The sequence below is a fragment of the Ascaphus truei genome, chromosome 23 (genome assembly GCF_040206685.1).
Source record: "Ascaphus truei isolate aAscTru1 chromosome 23, aAscTru1.hap1, whole genome shotgun sequence".
Lineage (NCBI taxonomy): Eukaryota > Metazoa > Chordata > Amphibia > Anura > Ascaphidae > Ascaphus > Ascaphus truei.
Genome location: NC_134505.1, coordinates 8114709 through 8135852, shown reverse-complemented (window position 1 = coordinate 8135852; position 21144 = coordinate 8114709). Strand labels below are relative to the sequence as shown.

The 21144-nt window shown below is 53.5% G+C and overlaps 1 protein-coding gene across 3 annotated transcripts in view; it reads left to right on the top strand.

Moving 5' to 3' along the window:
* Window positions 1-414: 414 nt before the first annotated feature.
* LIMD2 (LIM domain containing 2) overlaps window positions 415-21144 on the top strand; it is a 55907-nt gene continuing 35177 nt past the window's right edge. The window contains exons 1-2 of one of the 3 annotated variants that reach the window (XM_075580404.1): window positions 415-705; window positions 7810-7899. The gene's annotated coding sequence lies outside the window, so the exon portion shown is untranslated. Of the gene's footprint in view, window positions 706-7809; window positions 7900-8122; window positions 8142-21144 lie in introns of those variants that run through there. The other 2 variants (XM_075580403.1, XM_075580406.1) reach the window with 2 other exon arrangements.

The following is a 21144-nucleotide window of genomic DNA, read 5'->3' as shown; positions in this document are numbered from 1 at the left end:
AGAAGGGATGAGAGGGGGAGAGAAGGGATGAAGAGATGAGAGGGGGAGGGAAGGGATGAGAGGAGGAGATAAGGAATGAGAGGGGAGAGAAGGGATGAGAGGGGGAGAGAAGGGATGAGAGGGGGAGAGAAGGGATGAGAGGGGGAGAAAGGGGGTAAATGGGGGAGAAAATGGATGAGAGGGCGGAGAGAAGGGGTGATAGAAAGAGGTGGATAGAAAGGGTGGGGAGCAGAAAGGGAAGGGGGGAAAGAAAGTGAGGGAGGGAGGGAGAGAGGAAGATGAGAAAAAATGGATGAAGGAAGAGAGCAGCACAGATAGAGAGAGGCACAAGCAGAAGGGAGGGAGAGAAAAGCCACAGAACAGAGGGAGAGGGGGGGAGAGGGGAGGGCAGACAGACAGAAGAGAGAAACAGATAAGCAGAAGAACAGATGACTAGGGAGGAGAGAGAAAGAGGCAGGAGGAGGGAGAGAGATACAGCATGCAGGAGGAGAGGCAGGGAGTCCAATGGGAAAAGAGAGAAGGAGGTTTTGAGAAAGAAACAGGGAGGGAGAAAGAGATGGAGGGAGAGAGAGGGAGAGAGAGCGAGGGGAGGAAGAGGAGGGGGAGGGGAAGAGATTGCAAGAAGCAGGAACACACAAAGGACCCAAGGCTAGCCAGAGAGGCGCAGAGAGGAAGCCCACCGCCCTCAGTGAGCGGGGGACCGAGGTGAGTACCCCTCCCCAACCCCCCCCCCCAAAAAAATGGGGGAGCAATGCTTCGCTGGCGGTGCAGGCATTAACCCCCAGGGGTCCGGCACGCAGGGGCAGAGGGTATTCCGGAGGGTGGGGGCGCTGGCGGTGAAAGGGTTAAGTTTTGTTTGAACAAAGCGTCGCCAGTGATGAGAGATGGTGGGGGTGCGGGGCGGGGTGGGGGTGCTGGGGAAGGGGGGAAGGGGGCGACAAGGGGAAGCTGGGGCACCTTGTATATGATGGGTACAAAGGAAGGGTGCAGGGTGTGTTCACATGTGCAGGCATAGGGCACACGCGTGTACACAGCGAGTATACGGACAGACACAGATATACACTGATACACCCAGATATATACACTGATACCCACAGACAGAGATATATACACTGATACCCACAGACAGAGATATATACACTGATACCCACAGACAGAGATATATACACTGATACACACAGAGATATACACTGATACACACAGACACAGAGATATACACTGATGCACACAGACACAGATATACACTGATACATACAGACACAGATATACACTGATACACACAGACAGAGATATATACACTGATACACACAGACACAGAGATATACACTGATACACACAGACACAGAGATATACACTGATGCACACAGACACAGAGATATACACTGATACACACAGACACAGAGATATATACACTGATACCCACAGACAGAGATATATACACTGATACACACAGACACAGAGATATATACACTGATACCCACAGACACAGAGATATACACTGATACACACAGACACAGAGATATATACACTGATACCCACAGACAGAGATATATACACTGATACACACAGACAGAGATATATACACTGATACACACAGACACAGAGATATACACTGATGCACACAGACACAGAGATATACACTGATACACACAGACACAGAGATATACACTGATACACAAAGACACAGAGATATACACTGATGCACACAGACACAGAGATATACACTGATACACACAGACAGAGATATACACTGATACACACAGACACAGAGATATACACTGATACACACAGACACAGATATACACTGATACACACAGACAGAGATATACACTGATACACAGACACAGAGATATACACTGATACACACAGACAGAGATATACACTGATACACACAGACAGAGATATACACTGATACACAGACACAGAGATATACACTGATACACACAGACAGAGATATACACTGATACACACAGACATCCACTGATACACACAGACAGAGATATACACTGATACACACAGACACACAGATATACACTGATACACACTGAGATATACACTGATACACACAGACACACAGATATACACTGATACACACAGACACACAGATATACACTGATACACACTGAGATATACACTGATACACACAGACACACAGATATACACTGATACACACAGACACAGAGATATATACACTGATACACACAGATATACACTGATACACACAGACACACAGATATACACTGATACACACAGACACACAGATATACACTGATACACACAGACACAGAGATATATACACTGATACACACATATATATACACTGATACACACAGAGATATATACACTGATACACACAGACAGAGATATACACTGATACACACAGACACAGATATACACTGATACATACAGACATAGATATATACTGATACACACAGACAGAGATATATACACTGATACACACAGACAGAGATACACACTGATACATACAGAGATATACACTGATACACACAGACACAGATATATACACTGATACATACAGACACAGAGATATACACTGATGCACACAGACCCAGAGATATACACTGATGCACACAAACACAGATATATACACTGATACACACAGACACACAGATATATACACTGATACACACAGACACAGAGATATACATTGATACACACAGACACAGAGATATACACTGATGCACACAGACACAGAGATATACACTGATACACACAGACACAGAGATATACACTGATACATACAGACACAGATATACACTGATACATACAGACACAGATATACACTGATACCCACAGACACAGAGATATACACTGATACATACAGACACAGAGATATACACTGATACATACAGACACAGAGATATACCCTGATACATACAGACACAGAGATATACACTGATACACACAGACACACAGATATACACTGATACACACAGACACACAGATATACACTGATACACACAGACACAGAGATATACACTGATACACACAGATATACACTGATACACACAGACACACAGATATATACACTGATACACACAGACACAGATATACACTGATACACACAGACACAGAGATATACACTGATACATACAGACACAGAGATATACACTGATACACACAGACACAGAGATATATACACTGATACACACAGACACACAGATATACACTGATACATACAGACACAGAGATATACACTGATACACACAGACACAGAGATATATACACTGATACACACAGACACAGATATATACTGATACCCACAGACAGAGATATACACTGATACACACAGACAGAGATATACACTGATACATACAGACAGAGATATACACTGATACACACAGACAGAGATATACACTGATACATACAGACACAGCGATATACACTGATACATACAGACACACAGATATACACCGATACACACAGACAGAGATATATACACTGATACACACAGACACACAGAGATATACACTGATACACACAGACACAGCGATATACACTGATACACACAGACACACAGATATACACCGATACACACAGACAGAGATATATACACTGATACACACAGACACAGAGATATACACTGATGCACACAGACACAGAGATATACACTGATACACACAGACACAGAGATATACATTGATACACACAGACACACAGATATACACTGATACATACAGACACAGCGATATACACTGATACATACAGACATAGATATACAATGATACACACTGACACTGATATACACTGATACACACTGATACACACAGACACAGATATACACATACATACAGACAGAGAGATATACACTGATACATACAGACACACAGACACATGCACTTGCAGACAGACAGACAGACACATGCACTTGCAGACAGACAGACACATGCATTTGCAGACAGACAGACAGACACATGCACTTGCAGACAGACAGACACATGCACTTGCAGGCAGACAGACAGACACATGCACTTGCAGACAGACAGACACATGCATTTGCAGACAGACAGACAGACACATGCACTTGCAGACAGACAGACACATGCACTTGCAGGCAGACAGACAGACACATGCACTTGCAGACAGACAGACACATGCATTTGCAGACAGACAGACAGACACATGCACTTGCAGACAGACAGACACATGCACTTGCAGGCAGACAGACAGACACATGCACTTGCAGACAGACAGACAGACAGACAGACAGACAGACACATGCACTTGCAGGCAGACAGACAGACACATGCACTTGCAGGCAGACAGACAGACACATGCACTTGCAGACAGACAGACACATGCACTTGCAGACAGACAGACAGACAGACACATGCACTTGCAGGCAGATAGACAGACACATGCACTTGCAGGCAGTCAGACAGACAGACAGACAGACACATGCACTTGCAGACAGACAGACACATGCACTTGAAGACAGACAGACAGACAGACAGACAGACACATGCTCTTGCAGACAGACAGACACATGCACTTGCAGACAGACAGACAGACACATGCACTTGCAGACAGACAGACAGACACATGCACTTGAAGACAGACAGACAGACAGACACATTCACTTGCAGACAGACAGACACATGCATTTGCAGGCAGACAGACAGACACATGCACTTGCAGGCAGACAGACAGACACATGCATTTGCAGACAGACAGACACATGGACAGACACATGCACAGACAGACAGACACATGCACCTAGCACTGTCTGTGTGATATATACATACTATATACATTGGCCTCTCTGTGTGATATATACATACTATATACATTGGCCTCTCTGTGGGATATATACATACTATATACATTGGCCTCTCTGTGGGATATATACATGCTATATACACTGGTCTCTATGTGGGATATATACATATATATACATTGGCCTCTCTGTGTGATATATACATGCGCCGCTCTGTGTGATATATACATGCTATATACATTGGTCTCTATGTGGGATATATACATATATATATACACATTGACCTCTCTGTGTGATATATACATGCTATATACATTGGTCTCTATGTGGGATATATACATATATATATATACATTGGCCACTCTGTGTGATATACAGTATATACATGCTATATAAGTTGGCCTCTCTGTGTGATATATACATACTATATACATTGGCCTCTCTGTGGGATATATACATATATATACATTGGCCTCTCTGTGTGATATATACATACTATATACATTGGCCTCTCTGTGGGATATATACATGCTATATACATTGGTCTCTATGTGGGATATATACATATATATACATTGGCCTCTCTGTGTGATATATATACATGCTATATACATGATATATATATATATATATATATATATATATATATATATATATATATATATACGCAGCTCAGTTACACACACCGTGACGTGGCTTCACATTATATACCGTCCTATATAAGAATATAACTATGAATAATGATTGATTTCTGCGTAGCCGCCTCTCTGGGCATGGCTCTGCTCGGAGCAGCTCTCGGCTGGAAGATGGGGCCGTGTTGCTCTGAAACTCTGCGCTGGCCGCACATCCTGTTTCAGGCTTCAGATGTTCCCTGGGGAGCCAGCGGGGCTGGTAAATGATGTCAGCGCGGAGGGGAAGAGGGGACACGGTCCCCAGACCTCAGCTATACAGGGGGAAAGGTATTATACAGAGATTAGCAGGCAGCCTGTGTCACTAGCAGTGAGTGTCACTCATTAGCAGGCAGTCTGTGTCACTAGTAGTGAGTGTCACTCATTAGCATGCAGCCTGTGTCACTAGCAGTGAGTGTCACTCATTAGCAGGCAGTCTGTGTCACTAGCAGTGAGTGTCACTCATTAGCAGGCAGCCTGTCACTAGCAGTGAGTGTCACTCATTAGCAGGCAGTCTGTGTCACTAGCAGTGAGTGTCACTCATTAGCAGGCAGCCTGTCACTAGCAGTGAGTGTCACTCATTAGCAGGTAGTCTGTGTCACTAGTAGTGAGTGTCACTCATTAGCAGGCAGTCTGTGTCACTAGCAGTGAGTGTCACTCATTAGCAGGCAGCCTGTCACTAGCAGTGAGTGTCACTCATTAGCAGGTAGTCTGTGTCACTAGCAGTGAGTGTCACTCATTAGCAGGCAGTCTGTGTCACTAGTAGTGAGTGTCACTCATTAGCATGCAGCCTGTGTCACTAGCAGTGAGTGTCACTCATTAGCAGGCAGTCTGTGTCACTAGCAGTGAGTGTCACTCATTAGCAGGCAGCCTGTCACTAGCAGTGAGTGTCACTCATTAGCAGGCAGCCTGTCACTAGCAGTGAGTGTCACTCATTAGCAGGTAGTCTGTGTCACTAGTAGTGAGTGTCACTCATTAGCAGGCAGTCTGTGTCACTAGCAGTGAGTGTCACTCATTAGCAGGCAGCCTGTCACTAGCAGTGAGTGTCACTCATTAGCAGGTAGTCTGTGTCACTAGTAGTGAGTGTCACTCATTAGCAGGCAGTCTGTGTCACTAGCAGTGAGTGTCACTCATTAGCAGGCAGCCTGTGTCACTAGCAGTGAGTGTAACTCATTAGCAGGCAGTCTGTGTCACTAGCAGTGAGTGACACTCATAAGCAGGCAGCCTGTGTCACTAGCAGTGAGTGTCACTCACTAGCAGGCAGTCTGTGTCACTAGCAGTGAGTGTCAATCAGCAGGCAGCCTGTGTCACTAGCAGTGAATGTCACTCACTAGCAGGCAGCCTGTGTCACTAGCAGTGAGTGTCAATCAGCAGGCAGCCTGTGTCACTAGCAGTGAATGACACTCATTAGCAGGCAGCCTGTGTCACTAGCAATGAGTGTCACTCAGCAAACAGCCTGTGTCACTAGCAGTGAGTGTCACTCATTAGCAGGAAGGCTGTGTCACTAGCAGTGAGTGTCACTCATTAGCAGGAAGGCTGTGTCACTAGCAGTGAGTGTCACTCATTAGAAGCTGATCTCTGTATTTCTCCCTCCCCATCCTTCTCTCTCCCCTTCCCATCCTTCTCTCTCCCCTTCCCATCCCCTCCCTCCCCTTCTTACCCCCTCTCCCTCCCCTTCCTACCCCCTCTCTCCCTCCCCTTCCTACCCCCTCTCTCCCTCCCCTTCCTACCCCCTCTCTCCCTCCCCTTCCTACCCCCTCTCTCCCTCCCCTTCCTACCCCCCCTCCCCTCCTCCCTCCTCCCGCTCTCACTCCCCTCCTACCCCACTCACTCCCCTAATCTATCCCTCCCTCCACTCTCTTTTTCTCCCCCCTTCTCTCTCTCTCCCCAGTCCTCCCTGTCTCTCCCTCCCTCTCTCACCTCCTCTCCATCCCCCTACCTCTCCCTTCGCCCTCCCTCCCCCCTCCCCTTTCTTTCTGTCCCTCCCTCTCCCCCTCTCTCTCCCTCTCCCCCCTCTTTTTCTCTCCCTCTCCCCTCTCTTTCTCTCTCTCTCCCTCCCTCTCCCCCACTCTCCCTTCCTCTGCCCCACTCTCCCTCCCTCTCCCCCCCTCTCCCCCACTCTCCCCCACTCTCTCTCCCTCTCCCCCACTCTCTCCCCCTCCCTCTCCCCCGCTCTCCGTCTCCCCCGCTCTCTCCCTCCCCCTCTCTCAATCCCCTCTCGTTCTCTCCCTCTCTCCCCCACTCTCTCTTTCTCACTCTCTCCCTCTATCCCTCCCCTCTTTCTCTCCATCTCTCCCCCTCTCCCCCACCCCCCCGCTCTCTGTATTGTAACACGTGGGTGTCGGGGTCTCAGGGACAGTTGTCGGTCACAGGCGCGGGTTCTCATGTTCTGTTTGTTATTAGGTTATTTTAATCGGAGCGTCAGCGAGAGAACAAGATACCATCTGTCCTGTATACTGCGAGCGGTGCGCCTTATACAGAGAGAGGCGCAGGGTGAGAGATAGCTGTGCGTCTTATACAGAGAGAGGCGAGGGGTGAGAGATAGCTGTGCATCTTATAGAGAGAGAGGAGCAGGGTGAGAGATAGCTGTGCGCCTTATACAGAGAGAGGAGCAGTGAGAGATAGCTGTGCGTCTTATACAGAGAGAGGAGCAGTGAGAGATAGCTGTGCGTCTTATACAGAGAGAGGCGAGGGGTGAGAGATAGCTGTGCGCCTTATACAGAGAGAGGCGCAGGGTGAGAGATAGCTGTGCGCCTTATACAGAGAGAGTCGTGGGGTGAGAGATAGCTGTGCGTCTTATACAGAGAGAGGCGAGGGGTGAGAGATAGCTGTGCGCCTTATACAGAGAGAGGTGCAGGGTGAGAGATAGCTGTGCGCCTTATACAGAGAGAGGAGCAGTGAGAGATAGCTGTGCGCCTTATACAGACAGAGGAGCAGTGAGAGATAGATGTGCGCCTTATACAGAGAGAGGAGCAGGGTGAGAGATAGCTGTGTATCTTATACATAGAGAGGAGCAGGGTGAGAGATAGCTGTGCGCCTTATACAGAGAGAGGAGCAGTGAGAGATAACTGTGTATCTTATACAGAGAGAGAGGAGCAGGGTGTGAGACAGCTGTACATCTTATAGAGAGAGAGGAGCAGTGAGAGATAGCTGTGCGCCTTATACAGACAGAGGAGCAGTGAGAGATAGATGTGCGCCTTATACAGAGACAGGAGCAGGGTGAGAGATAGCTGTGTATCTTATACATAGAGAGGAGCAGGGTGAGAGATAGCTGTGCGCCTTATACAGAGAGAGGAGCAGTGAGAGATAACTGTGTATCTTATACAGAGAGAGAGGAGCAGGGTGTGAGACAGCTGTACATCTTATAGAGAGAGAGGAGCAGGGTGAGAGATAGCTGTGCATCTTATAGAGAGAGAGGAGCAGGGTGAGAGATAGCTGTGGATCTTATACAGAGAGAGGAGCAGTGAGAGATAACTGTGCGCCTTATACAGAGAGAGGAACAGTGAGAGATAACTGTGTATCTTATACAGAGAGAGGAGCAGGGTGTGAGACAGCTATACATCTTATAGAGAGAGAGGAGCAGGGTGAGAGATAGCTGTGCGTCTTATACAGAGAGAGGGGCAGGGTGAGAGATAGCTGTGTATCTTATACAGAGAGAGGAGCAGGGTGTGAGACAGCTATACATCATATAGAGAGAGAGGAGCAGGGTGAGAGATAGCTGTGCATCTTATACAGAGAGAGGAGCAGGGTGTGAGACAGCTGTACATCTTATAGAGAGAGAGGAGCAGGGTGAGAGATAGCTGTGTATCTTATACAGAGAGAGGAGCAGGGTGTGAGACAGCTATACATCTTATACAGAGAGAGGAGCAGGGTGTGAGACAGCTATACATCTTATACAGAGAGAGGAGCAGGGTGTGAGACAGCTATGCGTCTTATACAGAGAGAGGAGCAGGGTGTGAGACAGCTATACATCTTATACAGAGAGAGGAGCAGTGTGAGAGATAGCATCTGTATATACCAATATGCCAAGTATTGCAACAGGAGGAAGTCACAACCTCAATATTAACTAACACTGGATTAGCACAGGAAGAAGTACAAGCGGAATACAGCACCCGATGGCAAGCACCCAAGGGTGCCCAGGGACAGATACACAGAGGTACATACAGCACCCGATGGCATGCACCCAAGGGTGCCCAGGGACAGATACACAGAGGTACATACAGCACCCGATGGCAAGCACCCAAGGGTGCCCAGGGACAGATACACAGAGGTACATACAGCACCCGATGGCACACACCCAAGGGTGCCCAGGGACAGATACACAGAGATACATACAGCACCCGATGGCACACACCCAAGGGTGCCCAGGGACAGATACACAGGTACATACAGCACCCGATGGCCCACACCCAAGGGTGCCCAGGGACAGATACACAGAGGTACATACAGCACCCGATGGCACGCACCCAAGGGTGCCCAGGGACAGATACACAGAGGTACATACAGCACCCGATGGCACGCACCCAAGGGTGCCCAGGGACAGATACACAGAGGTACATACAGCACCCGATGGCACACACCCAAGGGTGTCCAGGGGCAGATACACAGAGGTACATACAGCACCCGATGGCACGCACCCAAGGGTGTCCAGGGGCAGATACACAGAGGTACATACAGCACCCGATGGTACGCACCCAAGGGTGCCCAGGGACAGATACACAGAGGTACATACAGCACCCGATGGCACACACCCAAGGGTGCCCAGGGACAGATACACAGAGGTACATACAGCACCCGATGGCACGCACCCAAGGGTGCCCAGGGACAGATACACAGAGGTACATACAGCACCCGATGGCACACACCCAAGGGTGCCCAGGGGCAGATACACAGAGGTACATACAGCACCCGATGGCACGCACCCAAGGGTGCCCGGGCACAGATACACAGAGGTACATACAGCACCCGATGGCATGCACCCAAGGGTGCCCAGGGGCAGATACACAGAGGTACATACAGCACCCGATGGCACGCACCCAAGGGTGCCCGGGCACAGATACACAGAGGTACATACAGCACCCGATGGCATGCACCCAAGGGTGCCCAGGGCAGATACACAGAGGTACATACAGCACCCGATGGCAAGCACCCAAGGGTGCCCAGGCACAGATACACAGAGGTACATACAGCACCCGATGGCACGCACCCAAGGGTGCCCAGGGCAGATACACAGAGGTACATACAGCACCCGATGGCAAGCACCCAAGGGTGCCCAGGGACAGATACACAGAGGTACATACAGCACCCGATGGCACGCACCCAAGGGTGCCCAGGGACAGATACACAGAGGTACATACAGCACCCGATGGCACACACCCAAGGGTGCCCGGGCACAGATACACAGAGGTACATACAGCACCCTATGGCATGCACCCAAGGGTGCCCAGGGACAGATACACAGAGGTACATACAGCACCCGATGGCACGCACCCAAGGGTGCCCAGGCACAGATACACAGAGGTACATACAGCACCCGATGGCACGCACCCAAGGGTGCCCAGGGACAGATACACAGAGGTACATACAGCACCCGATGGCACGCACCCAAGGGTGCCCAGGCACAGATACACAGAGGTACATACAGCACCCGATGGCACACACCCAAGGGTGCCCGGGCACAGATACACAGAGGTACATACAGCACCCGATGGCACGCACCCAAGGGTGCCCAGGGACAGATACACAGAGGTACATACAGCACCCGATGGCACGCACCCAAGGGTGCCCAGGGACAGATACACAGAGGTACATACAGCACCCGATGGCACACACCCAAGGGTGCCCAGGGACAGATACACAGAGGTACATACAGCACCCGATGGCACGCACCCAAGGGTGCCCAGGCACAGATACACAGAGGTACATACAGCACCCGATGGCACACACCCAAGGGTGCCCGGGCACAGATACACAGAGGTACATACAGCACCCGATGGCACGCACCCAAGGGTGCCCAGGGACAGATACACAGAGGTACATACAGCACCCGATGGCACACACCCAAGGGTGCACAGGGGCAGATACACAGAGGTACATACAGCACCCGATGGCACACACCCAAGGGTGCCCAGGGGCAGATACACAGAGGTACATACAGCACCCGATGGCACACACCCAAGGGTGCCCAGGGGCAGATACACAGAGGTACATACAGCACCCGATGGCACGCACCCAAGGGTGCCCGGGCACAGATACACAGAGGTACATACAGCACCCGATGGCACACACCCAAGGGTGCCCAGGGACAGATACACAGAGGTACATACAGCACCCGATGGCACGCACCCAAGGGTGCCCAGGGACAGATACACAGAGGTACATACAGCACCCGATGGCACGCACCCAAGGGTGCCCAGGGACAGATACACAGAGGTACATACAGCACCCGATGGCACGCACCCAAGGGTGCCCAGGGACAGATACACAGAGGTACATACAGCACCCGATGGCACACACCCAAGGGTGCCCAGGGACAGATACACAGAGGTACATACAGCACCCGATGGCACACACCCAAGGGTGCCCAGGGACAGATACACAGAGGTACATACAGCACCCTATGGCATGCACCCAAGGGTGCCCAGGGACAGATACACAGAGGTACATACAGCACCCGATGGCACGCACCCAAGGGTGCCCAGGCACAGATACACAGAGGTACATACAGCACCCGATGGCACGCACCCAAGGGTGCCCAGGGACAGATACACAGAGGTACATACAGCACCCGATGGCACACACCCAAGGGTGCCCAGGGACAGATACACAGAGGTACATACAGCACCCGATGGCACGCACCCAAGGGTGCCCAGGGACAGATACACAGAGGTACATACAGCACCCGATGGCACGCACCCAAGGGTGCCCAGGGACAGATACACAGAGGTACATACAGCACCCGATGGCACGCACCCAAGGGTGCCCAGGCACAGATACACAGAGGTACATACAGCACCCGATGGCACACACCCAAGGGTGCCCGGGCACAGATACACAGAGGTACATACAGCACCCGATGGCACGCACCCAAGGGTGCCCAGGGACAGATACACAGAGGTACATACAGCACCCGATGGCACGCACCCAAGGGTGCCCAGGGACAGATACACAGAGGTACATACAGCACCCGATGGCACACACCCAAGGGTGCCCAGGGACAGATACACAGAGGTACATACAGCACCCGATGGCACGCACCCAAGGGTGCCCAGGGACAGATACACAGAGGTACATACAGCACCCGATGGCACGCACCCAAGGGTGCCCAGGGACAGATACACAGAGGTACATACAGCACCCGATGGCACACACCCAAGGGTGCCCAGGGACAGATACACAGAGGTACATACAGCACCCGATGGCACACACCCAAGGGTGCCCAGGGACAGATACACAGAGGTACATACAGCACCCGATGGCACGCACCCAAGGGTGCCCAGGGACAGATACACAGAGGTACATACAGCACCCGATGGCACACACCCAAGGGTGCCCAGGGACAGATACACAGAGGTACATACAGCACCCGATGGCACACACCCAAGGGTGCCAAGGGGCAGATACACAGGTACATACAGCACCCGATGGCACACACCCAAGGGTGCCAAGGGGCAGATACACAGAGGTACATACAGCACCCGATGGCACACACCCAAGGGTGCCCAGGGACAGATACACAGAGGTACATACAGCACCCGATGGCACGCACCTAAGGGTGCCCAGGGACAGATACACAGAGGTACATACAGCACCCGATGGCACGCACCCAAGGGTGCCCAGGCACAGATACACAGAGGTACATACAGCACCCGATGGCACGCACCCAAGGGTGCCCGGGCACAGATACACAGAGGTACATACAGCACCCGATGGCACACACCCAAGGGTGCACAGGGGCAGATACACAGAGGTACATACAGCACCCGATGGCACACACCCAAGGGTGCCCAGGGGCAGATACACAGAGGTACATACAGCACCCGATGGCACACACCCAAGGGTGCCCAGGGACAGATACACAGAGGTACATACAGCACCCGATGGCACACACCCAAGGGTGCCCAGGGACAGATACACAGAGGTACATACAGCACCCTATGGCATGCACCCAAGGGTGCCCAGGGACAGATACACAGAGGTACATACAGCACCCGATGGCACGCACCCAAGGGTGCCCAGGCACAGATACACAGAGGTACATACAGCACCCGATGGCACGCACCCAAGGGTGCCCAGGGACAGATACACAGAGGTACATACAGCACCCGATGGCACACACCCAAGGGTGCCCAGGGACAGATACACAGAGGTACATACAGCACCCGATGGCACGCACCCAAGGGTGCCCAGGGACAGATACACAGAGGTACATACAGCACCCGATGGCACGCACCCAAGGGTGCCCAGGGACAGATACACAGAGGTACATACAGCACCCGATGGCACGCACCCAAGGGTGCCCAGGCACAGATACACAGAGGTACATACAGCACCCGATGGCACACACCCAAGGGTGCCCGGGCACAGATACACAGAGGTACATACAGCACCCGATGGCACGCACCCAAGGGTGCCCAGGGACAGATACACAGAGGTACATACAGCACCCGATGGCACGCACCCAAGGGTGCCCAGGGACAGATACACAGAGGTACATACAGCACCCGATGGCACACACCCAAGGGTGCCCAGGGACAGATACACAGAGGTACATACAGCACCCGATGGCACGCACCCAAGGGTGCCCAGGGACAGATACACAGAGGTACATACAGCACCCGATGGCACACACCCAAGGGTGCCCAGGGACAGATACACAGAGGTACATACAGCACCCGATGGCACACACCCAAGGGTGCCCAGGGACAGATACACAGAGGTACATACAGCACCCGATGGCACGCACCCAAGGGTGCCCAGGGACAGATACACAGAGGTACATACAGCACCCGATGGCACACACCCAAGGGTGCCCAGGGACAGATACACAGAGGTACATACAGCACCCGATGGCACACACCCAAGGGTGCCAAGGGGCAGATACACAGGTACATACAGCACCCGATGGCACACACCCAAGGGTGCCAAGGGGCAGATACACAGAGGTACATACAGCACCCGATGGCACACACCCAAGGGTGCCCAGGGACAGATACACAGAGGTACATACAGCACCCGATGGCACGCACCTAAGGGTGCCCAGGGACAGATACACAGAGGTACATACAGCACCCGATGGCACACACCCAAGGGTGCCCAGGGACAGATACACAGAGGTACATACAGCACCCGATGGCAAGCACCCAAGGGTGCCCAGGGCAGATATACAGAGGTACATACAGCACCCGATGGCACACACCCAAGGGTGCCCAGGGGCAGATACACAGAGGTACATACAGCACCCGATGGCACACACCCAAGGGTGCCCGGGCACAGATACACAGAGGTACATACAGCACCCGATGGCACACACCCAAGGGTGCCCGGACACAGATACACAGAGGTACATACAGCACCCGATGGCACACACCCAAGGGTGCCCAGGGACAGATACACAGAGGTACATACAGCACCCGATGGCACACACCCAAGGGTGCCCAGGGACAGATACACAGAGGTACATACAGCACCCGATGGCACACACCCAAGGGTGCCCGGGCACAGATACACAGAGGTACATACAGCACCCGATGGCCCACACCCAAGGGTGCCCAGGGACAGATACACAGAGGTACATACAGCACCCGATGGCACGCACCCAAGGGTGCCCGGGCACAGATACACAGAGGTACATACAGCACCCGATGGCACGCACCCAAGGGTGCCCGGGCACAGATACACAGAGGTACATACAGCACCCGATGGCAAGCACCCAAGGGTGCCCAGGGACAGATACACAGAGGTACATACAGCACCCGATGGCACACACCCAAGGGTGCCCAGGGACAGATACAAAGAGGTACATACAGCACCCGATGGCACACACCCAAGGGTGCCCAGGGACAGATACACAGAGGTACATACAGCACCCGATGGCACGCACCCAAGGGTGCCCAGGGGCAGATACACAGAGGTACATACAGCACCCGATGGCACGCACCCAAGGGTGCCCAGGGACAGATACACAGAGGTACATACAGCACCCGATGGCACGCACCCAAGGGTGCCCAGGGACAGATACACAGAGGTACATACAGCACCCGATGGCACACACCCAAGGGTGCCCAGGGACATATACACAGAGGTACATACAGCACCCGATGGCACACACCCAAGGGTGCCCGGGCACAGATACACAGAAGTACATACAGCATCCGATGGCACACACCCAAGGGTGCCCAGGGACAGATACACAGAGGTACATACAGCACCCGATGGCACACACCCAAGGGTGCCCAGGGACAGATACACAGAGGTACATACAGCACCCGATGGCACGCACCCAAGGGTGCCCAGGGACAGATACACAGAGGTACATACAGCACCCGATGGCACACACCCAAGGGTGCCCAGGGGCAGATACACAGAGGTACATACAGCACCCGATGGCACGCACCCAAGGGTGCCCGGGCACAGATACACAGAGGTACATAGGTACATACAGCACCCGATGGCACACACCCAAGGGTGCCCAGGGGCAGATACACAGAGGTACATACAGCACCCGATGGCACGCACCCAAGGGTGCCCGGGCACAGATACACAGAGGTACATACAGCACCTGATGGCATGCACCCAAGGGTGCCCAGGGGCAGATACACAGAGGTACATACAGCACCCGATGGCACGCACCCAAGGGTGCCCGGGCACAGATACACAGAGGTACATACAGCACCCGATGGCATGCACCCAAGGGTGCCCAGGGCAGATACACAGAGGTACATACAGCACCCAATGGCAAGCACCCAAGGGTGCCCAGGCACAGATACACAGAGGTACATACAGCACCCGATGGCACGCACCCAAGGGTGCCCAGGGCAGATACACAGAGGTACATACAGCACCCGATGGCAAGCACCCAAGGGTGCCCAGGGACAGATACACAGAGGTACATACAGCACCCGATGGCACGCACCCAAGGGTGCCCAGGGACAGATACACAGAGGTACATACAGCACCCGATGGCACACACCCAAGGGTGCCCGGGCACAGATACACAGAGGTACATACAGCACCCTATGGCATGCACCCAAGGGTGCCCAGGGACAGATACACAGAGGTACATACAGCACCCGATGGCACGCACCCAAGGGTGCCCAGGCACAGATACACAGAGGTACATACAGCACCCGATGGCACGCACCCAAGGGTGCCCAGGGACAGATACACAGAGGTACATACAGCACCCGATGGCACACACCCAAGGGTGCCCGGGTACAGATACACAGAGGTACATACAGCACCCGATGGCACGCACCCAAGGGTGCCCAGGGACAGATACACAGAGGTACATACAGCACCCGATGGCACGCACCCAAGGGTGCCCAGGGACAGATACACAGAGGTACATACAGCACCCGATGGCACACACCCAAGGGTGCCCAGGGACAGATACACAGAGGTACATACAGCACCCGATGGCACGCACCCAAGGGTGCCCAGGCACAGATACACAGAGGTACATACAGCACCCGATGGCACACACCCAAGGGTGCCCGGGCACAGATACACAGAGGTACATACAGCACCCGATGGCACGCACCCAAGGGTGCCCAGGGACAGATACACAGAGGTACATACAGCACCCGATGGCACGCACCCAAGGGTGCCCAGGGACAGATACACAGAGGTACATACAGCACCCGATGGCACACACCCAAGGGTGCACAGGGGCAGATAAACAGAGGTACATACAGCACCCGATGGCACACACCCAAGGGTGCCCAGGGGCAGATACACAGAGGTACATACAGCACCCGATGGCACACACCCAAGGGTGCCCAGGGGCAGATACACAGAGGTACATACAGCACCCGATGGCACGCACCCAAGGGTGCCCGGGCACAGATACACAGAGGTACATACAGCACCCGATGGCACACAACCAAGGGTGCCCAGGGACAGATACACAGAGGTACATACAGCACCCGATGGCACGCACCCAAGGGTGCCCAGGGACAGATACACAGAGGTACATACAGCACCCGATGGCACGCACCTAAGGGTGCCCAGGGACAGATACACAGAGGTACATACAGCACCCGATGGCACACACCCAAGGGTGCCCAGGGACAGATACACAGAGGTACATACAGCACCCGATGGCAAGCACCCAAGGGTGCCCAGGGCAGATATACAGAGGTACATACAGCACCCGATGGCACACACCCAAGGGTGCCCAGGGGCAGATACACAGAGGTACATACAGCACCCGATGGCACACACCCAAGGGTGCCCGGGCACAGATACACAGAGGTACATACAGCACCCGATGGCACACACCCAAGGGTGCCCGGGCACAGATACACAGAGGTACATACAGCACCCGATGGCACACACCCAAGGGTGCCCAGGGACAGATACACAGAGGTACATACAGCACCCGATGGCACACACCCAAGGGTGCCCAGGGACAGATACACAGAGGTACATACAGCACCCGATGGCACACACCCAAGGGTGCCCGGGCACAGATACACAGAGGTACATACAGCACCCGATGGCCCACACCCAAGGGTGCCCAGGGACAGATACACAGAGGTACATACAGCACCCGATGGCACGCACCCAAGGGTGCCCGGGCACAGATACACAGAGGTACATACAGCACCCGATGGCACGCACCCAAGGGTGCCCGGGCACAGATACACAGAGGTACATACAGCACTCGATGGCAAGCACCCAAGGGTGCCCAGGGACAGATACACAGAGGTACATACAGCACCCGATGGCACACACCCAAGGGTGCCCAGGGACAGATACAAAGAGGTACATACAGCACCCGATGGCACACACCCAAGGGTGCCCAGGGACAGATACACAGAGGTACATACAGCACCCGATGGCACGCACCCAAGGGTGCCCAGGGGCAGATACACAGAGGTACATACAGCACCCGATGGCACGCACCCAAGGGTGCCCAGGGACAGATACACAGAGGTACATACAGCACCCGATGGCACGCACCCAAGGGTGCCCAGGGACAGATACACAGAGGTACATACAGCACCCGATGGCACACACCCAAGGGTGCCCAGGGACATATACACAGAGGTACATACAGCACCCGATGGCACACACCCAAGGGTGCCCGGGCACAGATACACAGAGGTACATACAGCATCCGATGGCACACACCCAAGGGTGCCCAGGGACAGATACACAGAGGTACATACAGCACCCGATGGCACACACCCAAGGGTGCCCAGGGACAGATACACAGAGGTACATACAGCACCCGATGGCACGCACCCAAGGGTGCCCAGGGACAGATACACAGAGGTACATACAGCACCCGATGGCACACACCCAAGGGTGCCATGGGGCAGATACACAGAGGTACATACAGCACCCGATGGCACGCACCCAAGGGTGCCCAGGCACAGATACACAGAGGTACATAGGTACATACAGCACCCGATGGCACACACCCAAGGGTGCCCAGGGGCAGATACACAGAGGTACATACAGCACCCGATGGCACGCACCCAAGGGTGCCCGGGCACAGATACACAGAGGTACATACAGCACCCGATGGCATGCACCCAAGGGTGCCCAGGGGCAGATACACAGAGGTACATACAGCACCCGATGGCACGCACCCAAGGGTGCCCGGGCACAGATACACAGAGGTACATACAGCACCCGATGGCATGCACCCAAGGGTGCCCAGGGCAGATACACAGAGGTACATACAGCACCCGATGGCAAGCACCCAAGGGTGCCCAGGCACAGATACACAGAGGTACATACAGCACCCGATGGCACGCACCCAAGGGTGCCCAGGGCAGATACACAGAGGTACATACAGCACCCGATGGCAAGCACCCAAGGGTGCCCAGGGACAGATACACAGAGGTACATACAGCACCCGATGGCACACAACCAAGGGTGCCCGGGCACAGATACACAGAGGTACATACAGCACCCTATGGCACGCACCCAAGGGTGCCCAGGGACAGATACACAGAGGTACATACAGCACCCGATGGCACGCACCCAAGGGTGCCCAGGCACAGATACACAGAGGTACATACAGCACCCGATGGCACGCACCCAAGGGTGCCCAGGGACAGATACACAGAGGTACATACAGCACCCGATGGCACACACCCAAGGGTGCCCAGGGACAGATACACAGAGGTACATACAGCACCCGATGGCACGCACCCAAGGGTGCCCAGGGACAGATACACAGAGGTACATACAGCACCCGATGGCACGCACCCAAGGGTGCCCAGGGACAGATACACAGAGGTACATACAGCACCCGATGGCACGCACCCAAGGGTGCCCAGGCACAGATACACAGAGGTACATACAGCACCCGATGGCACACACCCAAGGGTGCCCGGGCACAGATACACAGAGGTACATACAGCACCCGATGGCACGCACCCAAGGGTGCCCAGGGACAGATACACAGAGGTACATACAGCACCCGATGGCACGCACCCAAGGGTACCCAGGGACAGATACACAGAGGTACATACAGCACCCGATGGCACACACCCAAGGGTGCCCAGGGACAGATACACAGAGGTACATACAGCACCCGATGGCACGCACCCAAGGGTGCCCAGGCACAGATACACAGAGGTACATACAGCACCCGATGGCACACACCCAAGGGTGCCCGGGCACAGATACACAGAGGTACATACAGCACCCGATGGCACGCACCCAAGGGTGCCCAGGGACAGATACACAGAGGTACATACAGCACCCGATGGCACGCACCCAAGGGTGCCCAGGGACAGATACACAGAGGTACATACAGCACCCGATGGCACACACCCAAGGGTGCACAGGGGCAGATAAACAGAGGTACATACAGCACCCGATGGCACACACCCAAGGGTGCCCAGGGGCAGATACACAGAGGTACATACAGCACCCGATGGCACACACGCAAGGGTGCCCAGGGGCAGATACACAGAGGTACATACAGCACCCGATGGCACGCATCCAAGGGTGCCCGGGCACAGATACACAGAGGTACATACAGCACCCGATGGCACACACCCAAGGGTGCCCAGGGACAGATACACAGAGGTACATACAGCACCCGATGGCACGCACCCAAGGGTGCCCAGGGACAGATACACAGAGGTACATACAGCACCCGATGGCACGCACCCAAGGGTGCCCAGGGACAGATACACAGAGGTACATACAGCACCCGATGGCACGCACCCAAGGGTGCCCAGGGACAGATACACAGAGGTACATACAGCACCCGATGGCACACACCCAAGGGTGCCCAGGGACAGATACACAGAGGTACATACAGCACCCGATGGCACACACCCAAGGGTGCCCAGGGACAGATACACAGAGGTACATACAGCACCCGATGGCACGCACCCAAGGGTGCCCAGGGACAGATACACAGAGGTACATACAGCACCCGATGGCACACACCCAAGGGTGCCCAGGGACAGATACACAGAGGTACATACAGCACCCGATGGCACACACCCAAGGGTGCCACGGGGCAGATACACAGGTACATACAGC